At 46.9% G+C, this 19051-nt stretch overlaps 2 protein-coding genes across 2 annotated transcripts in view; one reads left to right on the top strand and one right to left on the bottom strand.

The window, feature by feature from the left end:
• Positions 1-4614, top strand: part of LOC308636277 (protein SLFN14-like) — a gene marked incomplete at both ends in the record, with an annotated part of 238084 nt that extends 233470 nt beyond the window's left edge. Inside the window, one exon of the transcript XR_014019387.1 lies at positions 4294-4614. The remainder of the gene's footprint in view (positions 1-4293) is intronic.
• LOC308636116 (protein SLFN14-like) overlaps positions 1-19051 on the bottom strand; it is a gene marked incomplete at both ends in the record, with an annotated part of 462924 nt that overhangs the window by 275780 nt on the left and 168093 nt on the right. The gene's annotated exons all lie outside the window — the stretch shown is intronic.

Raw genomic sequence — 19051 nt, forward strand, 5'->3', positions numbered from 1 at the left:
TTATTTCTTGCTCTTTATGAGTCTTGTTAAGGAAGTCAAGACCCAATCCAACATGAAGATTTGGGCCTGCTTTTTCTTCTAATAAGTACAGGGTCTCTGGTCTAATTCCTAGGTCCTTGATCTACTTTGAGTTTTGTGCAAGGTGAGAGGTCGTGGTTTAATTTCAGTCTGCTACATATGGATTTACACTTTCCCCAGCACCATTTGTTGAAGAGAATATCGTTTAGCTAATGTATGTTTTCGGCACCTTTGTCAAGAATGAGATAACTACATTTATGTGGGTTTTTCTCTGTATCTTCTATTTTGTACCCTTGGTCTACATGTCTGTTTTGGTGCCAATAGCATGCCGTTTTTGTTACTACAGATCTGTAGTATAGTTTAAGGTTTGCTATTGTGATGTCTCCTACTTCACTCTTCTTGCTAAGGATTGCTTTGTCAATAAGGATTTCTCTGTGTCTATTTTTCCAAATGAATTTCATGATTACTTTTTCTATTTCTATGAGGAATGCTATTGGGATTTTAATTGGAATCGCATTAAATCTGTATAAGGCTTTTGGTAGTGTGGCCATTTTGACACTATTTATTCCATGAGGGAGGAATTGGAAATCAGGTACCTGCTCAAAAGGCGACCTATCCGATAGCCACGCCCACCCAAAATGGTGAGGAATGCTTTCCAAGATGTAGTCGGTGTGCTTCCAGAGCCGGGGTGTCTGGTGATGTCAGGGGAACTGATGGCCTTGTGCTGTGGGGAGGTAGCCTGAGTGACCTGCGGGGGAGGGGAGCGGAGTCTCAGCGGTCTGCAAATGTTTTGGTAGGTGGTTCTGCTAAGGCTCTGGCGGCGTCTTAAGTGAACTGGAACTTTGGCTTTGGGTCCTGCGCGGACACTGAGGCTCGGAGCCCTGCGTGGGGTCACAGCGCTGGTCATTTCTGTAGAGAGAAGCTGTACAGGGGCCTCTAACACTCTCAGAGATGCAGAATTCCTACTGGAGAGATCTGGATCACAGAGCAACACAGATGCTGCTTCCCTCTGGTCCGCCGTCTTGAAACTCTTTTCAATTTCTTTAGTTTTCATTGTATAGGTCTTTCATCTCTTTTGTTAAATTGATTCCCAAATATTTCATTTTTGAGGCTATTGTGAATGGGATAGTTTTCCTAATTTCTCTTTCAGAGGGTTCATCACTAATATATAGAAATGCATTTGATTTATGGATCTTGATTTCATATCCTGTGACATTGCTGAATTTGTTAATATTAGAAGTTTTCTGGTGGAGTTTTTTGGCATCCTCTATGTGTAGAATCACGTCATCAGCAAATAGGGATAGTTTGAGTTCTTCTTCCCCTATTGCTATCCCTTTAATTTCTTTCATCTACAGCTCTGTCGTGCAGTCTAAGCTGTAGTGGAGTTTAGACAGCAGTACAGTTTAAACTCTGGCTAGAGTTTCAAGGACTATGTAGAGTAGAAGGTGAGAGAGGGCATCCTTGTCCTGTTCCAGTTCTGAGAGGAAACGCTTCCAATCAGAAATGCACTTTGAGGATGAAGAGGTCCTAGTTCCTCTGCTCTCTCCCCCACAGCCCAGGTGGGATGTCTCTTGGGAAGGTGGGGGTCCTCTCCCAAGGCTGCCCCACCTGGCAGATGGCCTAGTTCCCCTGCAGAGGCCACATCGGGGATGGGGCGAGCAGCCACCCAGCGGGCTCATGGCCAGTGCCAGGCGAGGCAGGTGTGGGCAGCCTAAGGTCCTCAGCAGCTGCCTGGGTATTGCCACCTCCCACCTGCTGCTTCCTGAACAGGCCGCTCAGCCTGGACCAAGACGCAGGGCCTGGAGCAGCCACTGCAGAGGCCATTCCAGCCTCTCATCGCCCTTCCACTCTGAGGCTCACTGCCCTGCGCCCTCGCTGCCGCCACCAGCCTGGAGCTCTTCACTGTAGCCACTGGACTCCCCACATGGTTGCCAGATGCCACTGCAGCAGGATTCCAGTTACCCCAGCAAGATGAGGATGCTCACCACAGGACGCCTCTGTGTCCTCAGCCCCGCTTCCGGACTCTACTGGTGCCTCCGCCACAGTCCAGCAACCAAACTCTCAAACCCCAGCTGGACTGTGGTGCTGCCCACCAAGGGCCCAACGTCAATGCCCTTCACCCCCCGCCATGATGCCTGACCCCAGTGCCCCATGCCGGATCCCGGATGAAGCAGCATGTTGCTGCCACCAACACCAGACTCCATCATGGACGCAAGACAGCGATACTCGGTACTGGATGCCCACTTCACCCACTGCAGCCAGACTCCTGTGGCACTGCAGGACAGAAATGATCATGGCAACATCCCTCTGTTGTCACCACAGCTGCTTCTGGACTCTTCTGCTGCCACCGCCACTGTGAGTATGCAGCAAGGGATCTCCCAAACTGCAGCTGGATGCCAACACCTCAGGTATTGACACCCCCACGCCAACTCTCAACTCTGGACCTCCGTCACCTGATGCCCTACGCCTGAAGCAGCTATATGTTGCTGCTGTTGCCACCAGATGCTACCACTCCATGATGCCTCTTCAGCGACTCCATTTCAAAGATGCTGCTGTGCTGCCCAAGACCACAGAAGCTGGGAAGTTGAGGAGTCTCCATCCCTGTCACCTCATCAGTGGCCACCGCTTGCTGCCTGCCTTTCCTCTCCCAGGACCACCCACCAGTCCTTCTGGGCCCTTGAGCAGGAGTTGTGCTAACTCAGGGAACTCATCCAAGGAAAACAAGTGAGTACTTTAAACAAAGGTTGCAGTCCTCAGAGCAGGCAGTGGGCGGGGCTAGGTGGGTCCAGCCTGCTGGTGAGGGGGCAGGGGTGGAGCTACTGGCCTCCTCTGGACCTTGACCCTGTGGGGCAAGCTGGAGAGGGATCTCTGGCTGCTCTGGGAGTCCAGCCTGGAAGCAGCTTCCTACCTCACCCTCACACTCCTCTCTGAAGGGGACTCTGGATTCCAGAGAAAGCCATCTGGGCTCTTGGGCAGTGGTATGAGCCAGACTGGACAGACTCCACCCACCTGGACTTGGGGAAAAGCCCCCACTTGGGAAAATACTCTCCTAGATCTACCAAACTTAGCCTGACATTGGCTTCTTCCATGAGATTATCAAGAAAGGAAAAATAAGTTACCTAGTTTGGTCTTGCAAAGGGGGGTAGTGTGGGGAGAGGCAAAGGCATCAGAGTTGATAGAGCTGAATTCACATCCCTTTTAACTGGGTGACCTTGTCCAGGGTCCAGAACTAGGTACAACCTTGGTTTTGCATCTGGTAAAACAAAGACGGTGAGGATGATAAGCTATCACCATCTGTCGTAGCTGGAGACCTAATGCATGGTTCATAAATCTGACTATTCCAATAACTTAAGAAAATGACAAAGAAGGCACACAACCACACTGAAGTACCTTTTCAATAATCCGGGGGTGGCTCTGTGAAAGTAAGGGCCCATGGAAAGACATAGAGCCACTGGAATTCTTTATTCTTACATAGGAGACACACAAGGGGAGTTTCCATAGAACATTTTATCCCAAAAAGGGCAAAGGGGTGGGAATACAAGGGAACAGATGAGTGTAACTCAACCCCAGTGGGTGATGCCTACACCTGGAGCCATGCCTTGTTATCTGAGCTGCGGTGACGCCCACATTACTGCAACCTGGCACTGCCCTGCCAGACTGAATGCAATAATTTTTCAGAACCCGGTGCATTAGGACTTAAAGGCGTCTGCATCCAAGGCAGGTCCCGACAATAAGCCATGGGCAAATCAAGTTGTTCTGCACTGCCTTACCTTGGGAGTCAGGTAGGCATTCAGCAATATTTCCATGCAGAAATATATTCTCAGACTAAAGATGACACACCTAGAAGTGCACCTTTGGATGGCAACTGGCCTGTGAGGTAGGGAATTGAAATTTATATCATGTTTTTAGATGAAATAATAATATATGGAAGATCATAAACCAAAGCATGAAATGTTGGGTCAGGCTCATGGAATTAAAAGCTGTTTTCAAATTTGTTTAAAGTTACATTGAGATAAATCTATGTAGTTCAAATCTTCGAGGATATCATCCCCCACCTCTGCTGCACACACGGAGCAGTGTCCACAACTTTTTTACTCCTCTGTACAGTATCACCAAAGGTATGTGTGTGTGTGTGTGTGTGTGTGTGTGTGTGTGTGTGTACACATATATACACTCACACATATACATAGTGTATTACGTAATATTTTGTTCTTTTTGGTTTGTTTTTAGACTGTCTGAAATAGAATCTCATATACATTCTTTTGCTCCCTTCAGCTGACCATCAGGAAGAAGGAAACACCAGAGAAGCTTGAGGATCAGAAGGACACCAGCCCTGCTCTGGTCACTCTGGAAGCTGGCTAGCCTGCACACACCAAAGTTGAGGAAGCAGCAGCCCTGCTTCAGCCACTTGAGGGCTGGCTGATCAATGAAAGGAGGAAAACAAACTAAGCAACAGGACAAATGGACTGTTTCATCCTGTAAGAGGGCTCTCATACTGTGGTGCATTGCCACCCCTTCCTTCTGTCATATACACAGTCCTCTCCTTGGTCTTTCCTACAGGACTGACAACAACCAGACACATAGCTAACCCATAATGGGGGGCAGGGCAAGGGAAGATTGCAGGGACTTTGGATTGGGCAGAGGGGAGTGTGGGAGGGGAGGGGATATGGGAGTGGGAAGGATGGTGGAATGAGGTGGATTCTATTAATCTATGTACATGTACGATTGCAGGAATGGGGTGACTGTGCATTGTGTCTAACCAGAGAAATGAAAAGTTGCCTCCATTTGTGTTTAATAGTCAAAATGCATTCTGCTGTTATATATAACTAATTGAAAAAAAATTCATAAAGGTCTAAGGCTTAAAAGGAAGTCTAGACACTTTAATGGTCATAAAATATGTACACTTTTCTTATATAAAATTTAAAGTTATTAATTAAATTGAAAGCGCATTAAGGCTTGGGAACCAAGTTCACTATTTGGAGGATGGTTTTTCTATTCTTGGTGGATTCAAAAGTTTAATTGACATAGTATGGATTATGCTATTGTTTATTGCTTTCATGTTTGTGTCCCCTTTACAATGAAACATTGGTTCAACTACAGAAGCAGCTGTGAGAGAGAGAGAGAGAGAGAGAGAGAGAGAGAGAGAGAGAGAGAGAGAGACGGGGGAGGGAAACACAGAGGGAGAAATTAAGATTATGGCATTATATAAAATTTTCAGCTGATGTTTTTTGATTTAAAGGGTTAAATAATGAGCATCGGTGGGGGTAACGATGTACCATAAATACTCCAAATGATGTAGTGTCCAAAAGATCCCCACCTTAATTGTAATATATAAGCCTTTCTCCTAGTAAACAAGATGTTTTTTTAAGTCAACAGGATTTCTAGAGAGCTCATTGTGGTTTAGCTCCTCTTTATTGTAAAGGTCAGGTTTCTCTTTCTTGTAAAAGTTAGGTCTGCAGGGCTGGGGTTGTGGCTCAGTGGTAGAACACTCAGTGGTAGGCACTGGGTTAGACTCTTACACCACATAAAAATAAAATAAGATATTGTGCCCATCTACAACTAAAAAAAAAAAAATTGTCAGCAATCAAACTTGTTGATGTGCAAAAGTTACTCTTTCTCTTTTCTTAGTAAAATCTTGTGAAACCTCTGTCCAATCTAAGAACATGGAAGAAAAAGTAACTATTATGTTAACCATTGTATTGTATAACCACTCACTGAATAGAAATCCCAGAGAACTTCCATACCTGGAGTCCAGGGATTTTTTGGCATTTGCCCCTCTGGATTACACCAGCTTAAATAAACCTTGTTCCTGCACATTTCTCAAGTGTCCAGCCTCCCTTTTTGTTATTCACACTGAAACCCTGTGATGTTCCTACTTATAAAATAAACATGCAGGATTTTGTTCCTTTGTTACATCCAGTTTCTACCAGAACTGGTCGCCCACCAGACAGACCTCCCTATTTCATCTATTTTTGTGTCTTTTGTCCTATTACTTAATAATACTCTGGGGGCTAGGGCAGCGGTACAGTGAATGCCTAGCACGTGTGAGATGCTGTGTTCCAACCTCAGTGCCACATAAAAATAAATAAAATAAAGGTATTGTGCCCAACTACAACTAAAAAAAAAAAAAAAAAAAAAACCCTCTGGACTTTTATTTTCTCAGCCAGCCCACAGCCTGTGTTTGGAGGACTGTTTGGTGCTGTGTGGGTCATAGCACCCAGGCATTCCCTATTCAGCTTAAACAAGAAAACCTTAGCAATACATTTGTGTCTACCCTGCTGGTCTCAGATCCTCATCCCCCACTGTCCTCCGCTCACTATAATCACTGCAGGTTCCAAATTTGAACTTTCTGTTCTCATGCAGTTCTTTGTACTTTTAGTATATGTGTACCTGTTCCTCATCGATACACAACTTTGTTTCACACATTTAAATATATTTAAATGGTAAATAGTACCATATATGTAGTCAATAGAACTTGCTCCTGTTCCTTAACATTTTGCTTCTAAGATTTATTTGTGTATGTAGATAATTTTTGGCACTGTTGTATGAGCTGGGTCCTTCCTGCTCATCATCCCCTTGGATTCCCAGAGTATCCAGGTCTCCCAGATTCTCTGCAAAAGAACAGTATCCAGCAGCTTCCAGGTCACCAGTGGGCCAATATAACATTTCTGTTTCCATCCCCAATCCTACTCTCCTGCACCCTCTTCCTGTAGTGGCACCCCCTTTCTCCACAGAAAAGTCTTAATTAGGCTTCTCCAGAAATCTTCACCATGGCTGATTTTAGGACTGTCAGCAAAAGAGTCTCTGCAAAAGAGTTCAGTGTAGATAAACTTCCTATTTTTGTGTTGTACTGTCTTAATTGGCCACTGGCTGGGAAGATATCAGCACTTCAGGTGCTAGACACCCTCTTACTAGTTTTTCAAAAATGTATTCAGTATAGCAGTTTGTGGAAATGTGCAAACAAGGCCTCTGGCCTTGAGCTGGGCTTCACAGAGATGTCTACATTTTTAAGAGAAGTTACCAATTGGGCTCCATGGTAACAGCTGGCAGGGGAGGAAAGAAAGGGGAGAAGCTCTCCCCTTCTCAGGTGTTGTCCTTGAAGGTTTAACTTGCCCAGAATGGTGAAAGAAAAAAGCTGCTTTATGTGAACTTCTGCAGACTGTGAACTTCTGAGCCCCTCCCCTTACATGCTGGGTATAAAATTCTGAAACTCCCTGAACTTGGGGTTCAGGGGATTGATTGATTACAGCAAAAGCTGTGCCCTCTGAACCTGTCTGTGTTATGCCAGATTCGTGGGACCCAATAGACCTCCAGGAGCTGAATCCGATGCAATCACACAAGAGTCTTTATTGCAAGCTTGACCCTGGACTCACAACCGTTCCTGACGCAGCGGTCCCAGGGAGTGAGTCCTGGTCCTTTGTTCAGTGAGATTTTATAGGTTTGGGGGGATACTCTATGCGTCACAACATCACACAGCAAATCATTCCATACCGAGGGAAAATCAAACAACTCTTAACATTGATTAGCATATTCAATGGTGGGAACAAGTTGGGTAGGAGTGATTGGTTAGTACAAGAGGGGGATTCGTTTGAACTGATTGATTTAGGCCATGAGGGGTGTACATGCTAAACTACATGGTTTCCCAACATGTTATCAACCACCATAAACTACTTGGGAGTCATCTGGCATTCTAGGTATTTTCCCCATCTCATGCTGATTGGAGGTTGCTAGGGGGTTGCTATGGGTCCTCACCTAGCCTAACTGAGTCAGGGACACCTGGCCCCGCAGACCTCTCCTATTATTTACAGACAAACAACTCAGCAGCGTGGGGATGTGCTTAGGAGTGCTCTGTGGGTCTTTCCAAGGACAAGGGTCATGCCCCCTTCCTTGGACAGGCTTTGCTCTGAGGTAGAGGCTGGTTTCTCAAAAATGGAGTCACATTAGTTTCTCAGCTGCAAAACTGTTTCCTGCTATGTTCCGTGCCTTGCCTCATCTGTCCCTACAACATTTTTGGTGATCCAGATGGGATGGAGGAGGTAAGGGTGGCTGTTCTGTCTCTCTTGACTCTGGGGACTGGCTCCCCACCTCCCCCACCCCCGGCAGTGGGGGACAGTGTTTCCCCTTAGCACACACAGTCAAATCTTGGCCTGAAGGAGAGGCCACTCACCCAGTGCCCTGGAGCTGCCACCTTGGAGCACAACGGAACCCACAGGCAGCAGGAACCAGAATTAGGGTTTTGGAGCACCACCCAGCTGAACAGGTAGGATCCGGGTCCATTTGGTTTTGTAGCCCCACCTGACTTCCCCTTCGAGGCCTAAGCGGGTGGAAGAAAGGTTTGATCACCCTCTGTTGGGTCCAGAGTACCCTCCAAAGTGGTTGGAGCTGAAATGGACCCAGACCCGGGGAGTTGCCAGAGTAGTCTCTGTTCGGGGTCATCGAGCAGAGGGGAAACCGTGACTCCCTTTTTGTTTGGTTTGCAATTGTTGGAATTTGGGTGGTATAGAAATTCTGTCCTGGCCATGTCTGTGTGAAAGTGTGTGAAAGTGTGTGAATGAGACGGACAAAGGGAAGGGTTCCGACCCAACCCGAGGGCCGAATCGAGTGCAGAGTCCTGATCCATGGTTCCGAGGCATCTCATACAGTCTATGGCGGAATTTCACCAACCAATGTCTAGGTGAAAGCTCCAGGTCGGGGCATGATACCGACCCACAAGACTAAGAGGGCCCTAAGTCCCCGCGAGGGGAGCGGCCAGAGTGGACTAAGTGGGAGATTTGTCCCAAGACAGAGCCACAACCCAGATGAGGGCTCTCCAGATGCCTCTGAAAGCGACTAAAGGACCTGCCCATATTGACCAGAGGGAAACACCTGAGGGAGACAAGGCAGTTTTGTGTGCCAGCCTTTCTCCACCACTGAGCTCATAAGCTGGAAAAAATCATACTCCCTCCCCTACATGGAGAAACCCTGGGCCATGACTGATCTGATGCAGCCCACTATCCAGACCTAGGTTGGGGTCCCAATGAAGAAGAAGGTCTAAAGATCAAGAGATATCAAGAAGCCTTTGTAGGAAACCTAAGAGAAGGGAAAAGAGAGCAAAATTTCCCTCCACATGCATATGAGCGAAGGTTCCCAGCAATGTTGTGTGTGCTGACTGTTTCCCTCCCAGGTTGTAAATACGACATGCCATTTCCCACTGTGTCCCTCCTGGTCCTTTGGAGGGAATAACAAATGGTAAACAGGAAAGAGAAAACAAAATGAACTGTCTGTGCCCAAGAGCTAGAAAGAATCGGAGCCAGCCCTAAGCCCTAGCCTAAGCCGGAGCCCATCTGCAGACAAACAGCAGAGCTAAGCCTCCCACTGCTCCAGCATCTCCCCTCTCACATCCTCAATAGCTTTGAACATATCTCTGGGCCCCACCTCTGTCTAAGGCCCCTCTGCCCTATGAAACTGGCAACAATGATCAAAAGAGATGTGCCCAACTGACTCAGAGCTAAGTGTCTGGGCCACCACCACTGCTCAGAGGTGCTTGGGAGAGGAGGGGTACCTATAAGCAGAGCAGCCACAATGCAAATTTGTCAGTGAGGAGATGCAGAGGCTCAAGCAACAGGTGATCAATGCAGCCTTTGTGGGAAAAACTGAGTGACATTGGCCAAAAATTACAAAAACTAGAGGGCTTTACTGAGAAGTGTGCCAGGGAGCTGATTAAGGTGGCCACCACAGTTATCATCAATGAAGACCCAGAGGCTCAAAGATGGACAGACCAAAAAGATAAAAAGGAGGATGGGTCTCCTTACAGCTGCTCTCACCACAAAACCAGAGGTCACTCAAAGCGGGGGTCTCACTAGAACAAAGCCAATGGTCCAAATGTTTATAAGGGGGAAAAAAACATGGCCAGACAAAAAGGGAAGCCTCCAGTGCCCTGCTGGGCAAGCACCCACTGCCACGCTCAAAAGCTGAGCCCTGAACAGAGAAGGAGCAAATGTTTCCCCCAGCCTTTGGCCCCAGCCCCTCCTTTTAGTTCTCCCCACCTGCGTGGAAGGTGATGATTGATGAAAATGGCAGGGGTCCGATAGACACATAGCTGTATCTGATGCATGGGCCCCAGGGCCCCAGGAGGGCTCAGCTGCTGCAAGCCCAAGAATATACTGGGGATAAGTTCATGTTAACAGGCAATAGTGGGCCTTAGGGTGAGCACTCCAAAAGGACATGCCACCCTAGCTCCAAGCCACATGCTGTGAGCCACCAGCAGGAAGGGCCACAGAGCCCCATGCACCCAGGCATAGCGAACAAAAACACAAGAGGGGGCTACTATGTACAATTAGAGCAGGTCCCTACCTGGTAGGAGGAGGAAGCCAAGCAGACAAAGAGCAACACCTAGGTGGGCACAATGTGGCTGCCACACCAGGACCTGCACCGGACCTGCCCTCCAACCTCAGCAGACAGCCCACAGTGAGATTTACATAGGTGCCTTTTATACAAATGATGTCCCAGGTCATTCAATCTCTGCTAAGATTTACATTAGATTTAAGAGTTGGAAAATTTCAGAAGTCAAGATCCTGCACCAGAAGATAACAAAAAAATCCTGCATCTAAAAGAGCCAGAGGCTCTGTGTATGCTTCCCTTCCCTAAATGACAGTTCCTCCTAAGTGCTTGAGTACACCATCTTTGGGACAGCCCTGGTCTCTGAATTATCAAGAAAAAGTCACATAACTTGGTTACCATCTGACTCAGCAATAGAACGGACAACAGCAACTGGTGGTTCTCAGGAGTAAACACACATTCCAAATGTGTTTGGAGAGAAGCAACATGGCCACCTGCGAACCAGCACGTTCTCCACCCACCAGGTGTCTCTTGCCTAAGGTGTGAGTTCAGAACAGCCAATTGCTGTTTTATCAAGAATATTCAGCGAATTTAATCTTCATGGAGTCTGAGAGGATTTTAAACAACAGATGGTCACAAATGCAATCCAGACCCGAGAAAGTTCAAGTCCCTGGGTGAGGGGAACCCAGCTCGCCGCAGCTGGCGAAATTGAATGCTGCAGAGTTCTGGCAGCGCAGAGAAGCAGAGTTTCAGATCCTGTGGAGATCTGCCACCCTCGCCTCCACAGGGCACCAGAAGGAGGACTGAAGTTGGGACTTAGTAAAGAAATGATCCAGGTCCCTCCTTCTCACTGGACACCCTGCACGGAAATGGGCAGTCACCATCTTGGAGAATCGACTTCATCAGCTTTGGGGGGATCTCACAGCAGTGAGTTTGGCGACAGATCAGGTATGTGACCCTCAGCCCCCTCCCTCCACCCAGCTGGGATAACTCAAAAACTTTCTTGCCAGCTCTCCGAGGGCGTGAATATCAGAGCCCAGTGAAACTGAAAAGGTGCCTGATCTCCAATTCCCCTTCCCTCCTGCGGTGATAACCAAAACCTTTCTTGCCAGCTCTGGATGGGTGTGGCTATCAGAGGGAATAAGTCAGAACCGGTTGCAGGTTTCCAACTCCCTCTCTCCACAGCCATGATGACTGGGTGACTAACAAACAAAGAGAGCGCCCAGGTGTTCAAGAGTGCAGGGCGGCCAGGGCACTGCATTGCCCAGAGTGAAACTAGAGCTGTGGAGAGGAGGCCCAGTAAGTGGGGCCTGGCGGGCAGAAGTGATGGGGCTAGAGACCAGAAGCAACCCAAAGAGACTGGGATTGGAGAGACACCCAGCAGGGGAGGGAGAGCCACCCCACACAGATTGCTTCCTACATCCTGAGGGCACCTACTGGAAGAGAAGAAAAGAGAACTCTAAGAGTGTATTTTTTTCTTTTTTCTTCCCTTTTTCTTTTCTCTTTCTTCTTTTCTTTGTACTTTTCTCCCTCCTTCTCTTCCCCTCCCAACCTCCCAAGCATTACTACTTGTACTACATATAATTTACTAAATGCAAATAGGTGAATGTTTCTAGGCTTATCATAGTCCTCCTAAGTACTTACCTACCCCCCAATACTCCTGTCTACTCTCCTGTTAATATCCCCCTTCATTAGACCTCTCTTCCAAAGTAGCTAAGGTATACTAACCCCCATATCCTCACATCTTTCCCCCTAAACACAAAGTCCTACTACCAAATGTAAATGTTCTTTCCCTATTCATAAAGCTTCTGCTACTATCACCACTCATGGATTCATAGGATGCCTCAGTCATTGCCATAAAACTTTAGCTCCAAATAAGAGACTCTTCTTACTGCAATGGTCCACCAAAATGCAAGTCATTAGGGTTGACAAGGGACTCCAGGAGAATGGGGAGTGGAAGCTCCAAACCTCAGTGCTTGTGTTCCAAAGAAAGAAAAATTAAAGGCAGACCCAAAAAGCCATGCAGGAGAGCTTCATTATAAGTAGAGTAAGGCTCAAACAAACAGCACTCCTGAGAGAGTGGGTCCTCTCCCAGCCGAAAACGACAAATGGAACAATGCTGTCTCCAAATGGATTGGTGTTTTAGGGGTGCCCTGAGAACTGGGGCCCACCTTCAGCACTCTTTGCCAATCAGGGTTCAACTCCTTCATGTCAGGTGGTAGTGTTTTGGGCCCTAGTTGGTCCTTTCCAGAACTGTCATGGTGTCCACCTAGGGAGGGGAGTGTTCTTTACAAGTCAATCCTATGTTAATGTGAGAATTGGGACACCTGTGGCCATCAATTCTAGCTTTACAATGACATCAACTGACCCTGTCAAGAGTTAGGAATAGCCCCCATTAAACCTTTGATGTATTTCTTAATTGGCTCCTTTTGTTCTCTTTATTTGTATACTTGTTGTTTTCCTACATTATCTGAGTACCCACTTGCCTTAAAATTAATTTAAAGAAAACCTTAAAAGTAACTTAAGGAAAATCCATGATCTTGCCCTGTTATTGGTTTGCATTTCATTTCTCACTACTCACTGCTACCTAACATCTCCCACTCTTTGAAACTGGCAGGCTGCATGGCAGATGAACAGCAGTCCCCCTGCCTTCCATAGGGACCATATAGGAAAGCAGGTAGAGGGTGGGGGCAGTCACATAGGCAGCTTTGGCAGGGTGCCCCACTCCTCAGCTATAGACCAACCAGACTTCGTTAAAACTTCATAAATTTCATCACTGATCTTCAACAGCCCCATGGCACATTGCGCAAATATTCTCACATATGAGAGATTAAAGCAGAGCACAGCAGTCAAGGTGCCCCAGTATGAGCAAGTAAGGGGGCTGGAATGCAGGTCCCACCCCCCTGGGTCAGGACTCCTATCTACTGGGTGGCAAAGAACCAGGCACACATGGGCACTTCCCTGGTCAGGCACCATGCTGTGGCTTCACCAGACCGAGGTTCTAACGGAGTTGATGTCTGCTGCAAAGCTTTAATTCAACATGTAAACTTTTAAAAACAGGAAAGCATGAATTCTAATCACCAAAATATCCCCTTTAGTAACAATGTTACTGTACAAAATTCTGATGTCTTTTTCAGATTTAAAAAAATGTAATCACATCATTAAATATTAGCATAATATTAGAAACAACCCCAAATGCAAACATGACATTCAATTTCTTGCAAAACATGTTTATTCAGATGTATCATTTCTATATCTTTACAGGGTATATCATAGCAATTCAATATATGTATACAAGTTTCATCATGCAACACTGAATCTCCCCCCCCAGGAGGTCACTATAGTGTAATCTCCCTTTAGTTTTTTGTGATTAATATTTTTGGATAGAATTCATACTGTGGCAGAGTCAGAGAGACTGTCTCTGAGTGTCCTTCAAGAATGGGGACATTCTAGCCTTTCAAGCAGGTATTGATGTAGGACAGAGGAGGCTGGACACTTGAGAAATGTGCAGGAACAAGGTTTATTTAAGCTGGTGTAATCCAGAGGGGCAAATGCCAAAAAATCCCTGGACTCCAGGTATGGAAGTTCTCTGGGATTTCTATTCAGTGAGTGGTTATACAATACAATGGTTAACATAATAGTTACTTTTTCTTCCATGTTCTTAGATTGGACAGAGGTTTCACAAGATTTTACTAAGAAAAGAGAAAGAGTAACTTTTGCACATCAACAAGTTTGATTGCTGACAATTTTTTTTTTTTAGTTGTAGATGGGCACAATATCTTATTTTATTTTTATGTGGTGTAAGAGTCTAACCCAGTGCCTACCACTGAGTGTTCTACCACTGAGCCACAACCCCAGCCCTGCAGACCTAACTTTTACAAGAAAGAGAAACCTGACCTTTACAATAAAGAGGAGCTAAACCACAATGAGCTCTCTAGAAATCCTGTTGACTTAAAAAAACATCTTGTTTACTAGGAGAAAGGCTTATATATTACAATTAAGGTGGGGATCTTTTGGACACTACATCATTTGGAGTATTTATGGTACATCGTTACCCCCACCGATGCTCATTATTTAACCCTTTAAATCAAAAAACATCAGCTGAAAATTTTATATAATGCCATAATCTTAATTTCTCCCTCTGTGTTTCCCTCCCCTTCTCTCTCCAACAGCTGTTTCATTGTAACGGGGAGACAAACGTGAAAGCAATAAACAATAGCATAATCCATACTATGTCAATTAAACTTTTGAATCCACCAAGAATAGAAAAACCATCCTTTAAATAGTGAGCTTGGTTCCCAAGCCTTAATGCCCTTTCAGGTTTGTAATAGTACATGTGCTAGTTCGTTTTTTTTTTTTCAATTTAATTAATAAGTTTAAATTTTATATAAGAAAAGCGTACATATTTTTATGACCATTAAAGTGTCTAAACTTCCTTTTAAGCCTTAGACCTTTATGAATTTTTTTTCAATTAGTTATATATAACAGCAGAATGCATTTTGACTATTAAACACAAATGGAGGCAACTTTTCATTTCTCTGGTTAGACAAAATGCACAGTCACCCCATTCCTGCAATTATACATATACATAGATTAATAGAATCCACCTCATTCCACCATCCTTCCCACTCCCATATCCCCTCCCCTCCCACACTCCCCTCTGCCCAATCCAAAGTCCCTGCAATCTTCCCTTGCCCTGCCCCCCATTATGGGTTAGCTGTGTGTCTGGTTGTTGTCAGTCCTGTAGGAAAGACCAAGGAGAGGACTGTGTATATGACAGGAGGAAGGGGTGGCAATGAACCACAGTATGAGAGCCCTCTTACAGGATGAAACAGTCCATTTGTCCTGCTGCTTAGTTTATTTTCCTCCTTTCATTGATCAGCCAGCCCTCAAGTGGCTGAAGCAGGGCTGCTGTTTCCTCAACTTTGGTGTGTGCAGGCTAGCCAGCTTCCAGAGTGACCAGAGCAGAGCTGGTGTCCTTCTGATCCTCAAGCTTCTCTGGTGTTCCCTTCTTCCTGATGGTCAGCTGAAGGGGAGCAAAAGAATGTATATGAGATTCTATTTCAGACAGTCTAAAAACAAACCAAAAAGAACAAAATATTACGTAATACACTATGTATATGTGTGAGTGTATATGTGTGTGTGTGTGTGTGTGTGTGTGTGTATACACACACACATACATTTGCTGATACAGTACAGAGGAGTAAAAAAGTTGTGGACACTGCTCCCTGTGTGTGCGGCAGAGGTGGGGGATGATATCCTCGAAGATTTGAACTACATAGATTTATCTCAATGTAACTTTAAACAAATTTGAAAACAGCTTTTAATTCCATGAGCCTGACCCAACATTTCATGCTTTGGTTTATGATCTTCCATATATTATTATTTCATCTAAAAAGATGATATAAATTTCAACTCCCTACCTCACAGGTCAGTTGTCATCCAAAGGTGCACTTCTAGGTGTGTCACCTTTAGTCTGAGAATATATTTCTGCATGGAAATATTGCTGGATGCCTACCTGACTCCCAAGGTGAGGTAATGCAGAACAACTTGATTTGCCCATGGCTTATTGTCGGGAGCTGCCTTGGATGTGGACACCTTTAAGTCCTGATGCAACGGGTTCTGAACAATTATTGCATTCAGTCTGGCAGGGCAGTGCCAGGTTGCAGTAATGTGGGCATCACCGCAGCTCAGATAACAAGGCATGGCTCCAGGTGTAGGCATCACCCACTGGGGTTGAGTTACACTCATCTGTTCCCTTGTATTCCCACCCCTTTGCCCTTTTTGGGATAAAATGTTCTATGGAAACTCCCCTTGTGTGTCTCCTGTGTAAGAATAAAGAATTCCAGTGGCTCTATGTCTTTCCATGGGCCCTTACTTTCACAGAGCCACCCCCGGATTATTGAAAAGGTACTTCAGTGTGGTTGTGTGCCTTGTCATTTTCTTAAGTTATTGGAATAGTCAGATTTATGAACCACGCATTAGGTCTCCAGCTACAACAGATGGTGATAGCTTATCATCCTCACCATCTTTGTTTTACCAGATGAAAAACCAAGGTTGTACCTAGTTCTGGACCCTGGACAAGGTCACCCAGTTAAAAGGGATGTGAATTCAGCTCTACCAACTCTGATACCTTTGCCTCTCCCCACACTACCCCACCTTTGCAAGACAAAACTAGGTAACTTATTTTTCCTTTCTTGATAATCTCATGGAAGAAGCCAATGTCAGGCTAAGTTTGGTAGATCTAGGAGGGTATTTTCCCAAGTGGGGGCTTTTCCCCAAGTCCAGGTGGGTGGAGTCTGTCCAGTCTGGCTCATATCACTGCCCAAGAGCCCAGATGGCTTTCTCTGGAATCCAGAGTCCCCTTCAGAGAGGAGTGTGAGGGTGAGGTAGGAAGCTGCTTCCAGGCTGGACTCCCAGAGCAGCCAGAGATCCCTCTCCAGCTTGCCCCACAGGGTCAAGGTCCAGAGGAGGCCAGTAGCTCCACCCCTGCCCCCTCACCAGCAGGCTGGACCCACCTAGCCCCGCCCACTGCCTGCTCTGAGGACTGCAACCTTTGTTTAAAGTACTCACTTGTTTTCCTTGGATGAGTTCCCTGAGTTAGCACAACTCCTGCTCAAGGGCCCAGAAGGACTGGTGGGTGGTCCTGGGAGAGGAAAGGCAGGCAGCAAGTGGTGGCCACTGATGAGGTGACAGGGATGGAGACTCCTCAACTTCCCAGCTTCTGTGGTCTTGGGCAGCACAGCAGCATCTTTGAAATGGAGTCGCTGAAGAGGCATCATGGAGTGGTAGCATCTGGTGGCAACAGCAGCAACATATAGCTGCTTCAGGCGTAGGGCATCAGGTGACGGAGGTCCAGAGTTGAGAGTTGGCGTGGGGGTGTCAATACCTGAGGTGTTGGCATCCAGCTGCAGTTTGGGAGATCCCTTGCTGCATACTCACAGTGGCGGTGGCAGCAGAAGAGTCCAGAAGCAGCTGTGGTGACAACAGAGGGATGTTGCCATGATCATTTCTGTCCTGCAGTGCCACAGGAGTCTGGCTGCAGTGGGTGAAGTGGGCATCCAGTACCGAGTATCGCTGTCTTGCGTCCATGATGGAGTCTGGTGGTGGCGGCAGCAGCATGCTGCTTCATCCGGGATCCGGCATGGGGCACTGGAGTCAGGCATCATGGCGGGGGGTGAAGGGCATTGACGTTGGGCCCTTGGTGGGCAGCACCACAGTCCAGCTGGGGTTTGAGAGTTTGGTTGCTGGACTGTGGCGGAGGCACCAGTAGAGTCCGGAAGTGGGGCTGAGGACACAGAGGCGTCCTGTTGTGAGCATCCTCATCTTGCTGGGGTAACAGGAATCCTGCTGCAGTGGCATCTGGCGACCATGTGGGGAGTCCAGTGGCTACAGTGAAGAGCTCCAGGCTGGTGGCGGCAGCGAGGGCGCAGGGCAGTGAGCCTCAGAGTGGAAGGGCGATCAGAGGCTGGAATGGCCTCTGCAGTGGCTGCTCCAGGCCCTGCGTCTTGGTCCAGGCTGAGCGGCCTGTTCAGGAAGCAGCAGGTGGGAGGTGGCAATACCCAGGCAGCTGCTGAGGACCTTAGGCTGCCCACACCTGCCTCGCCTGGCACTGGCCATGAGCCCGCTGGGTGGCTGCTCGCCCCATCCCCGATGTGGCCTCTGCAGGGGAACTAGGCCATCTGCCAGGTGGGGCAGCCGTGGGAGAGGACCCCCACCTTCCCAAGAGACATCCCACCTGGGCTGTGGGGGAGAGAGCAGAGGAACTAGGACCTCTTCATCCTCAAAGTGCATTTCTGATTGGAAGCGTTTCCTCTCAGAACTGGAACAGGACAAGGATGCCCTCTCTCACCTTCTACTCTACATAGTCCCTGAAACTCTAGCCAGAGTTTAAACTGTACTGCTGTCTAAACTCCACTACAGCTTAGACTGCACGACAGAGCTGTAGATGAAAGAAATTAAAGGGATAGCAATAGGGGAAGAAGAACTCAAACTATCCCTATTTGCTGATGACGTGATTCTACACATAGAGGATGCCAAAAAACTCCACTAGAAAACTTCTAATATTAACAAATTCAGCAATGTCACAGGATATGAAATCAAGATCCATAAATCAAATGCATTTCTATATATTAGTGATGAACCCTCTGAAAGAGAAATTAGGAAAACTATCCCATTCACAATAGCCTCAAAAATGAAATATTTGGGAATCAATTTAACAAAAGAGATGAAAGACCTATACAATGAAAACCAAAGAAATTGAAAAGAGTTTCAAGACGGCGGACCAGAGGGAAGCAGCATCTGTGTTGCTCTGTGATCCAGATCTCTCCTAGTAGGAATTCTGCATCTCAGAGAGTGTTAGAGGCCCCTGTACAGCTTCTCTCTACAGAAATGACCAGCACTGTGACCCCACGCAGGGCTCCGAGCCTCAGTGTCCGAGCAGGACCCAAAGCCAAAGTTCCAGTTTACTTAAGACGCCGCCAGAGCCTCAGCAGAACCACCTACCAACACATCTGCAGACCGCTGAGACTCCGCTCCCCTCCCCCGCAGGTCACTCAGGCTACCTCCCCACAGCACAAGGCCATCGGTTCCCCTGACATCACCAGACACCCTGGCTCTGGAAGCACACCAACTACATCTTGGAAAGCATCCCTCACCATTTTGGGTGGGCGTGGCTATCGGATAGGTCGCCTTTTGAGCAGGTACCTGATTTCCA

Source organism: Spermophilus citellus, assembly GCF_964194105.1.
Source record: "Spermophilus citellus genome assembly, chromosome: 17".
Lineage (NCBI taxonomy): Eukaryota > Metazoa > Chordata > Mammalia > Rodentia > Sciuridae > Spermophilus > Spermophilus citellus.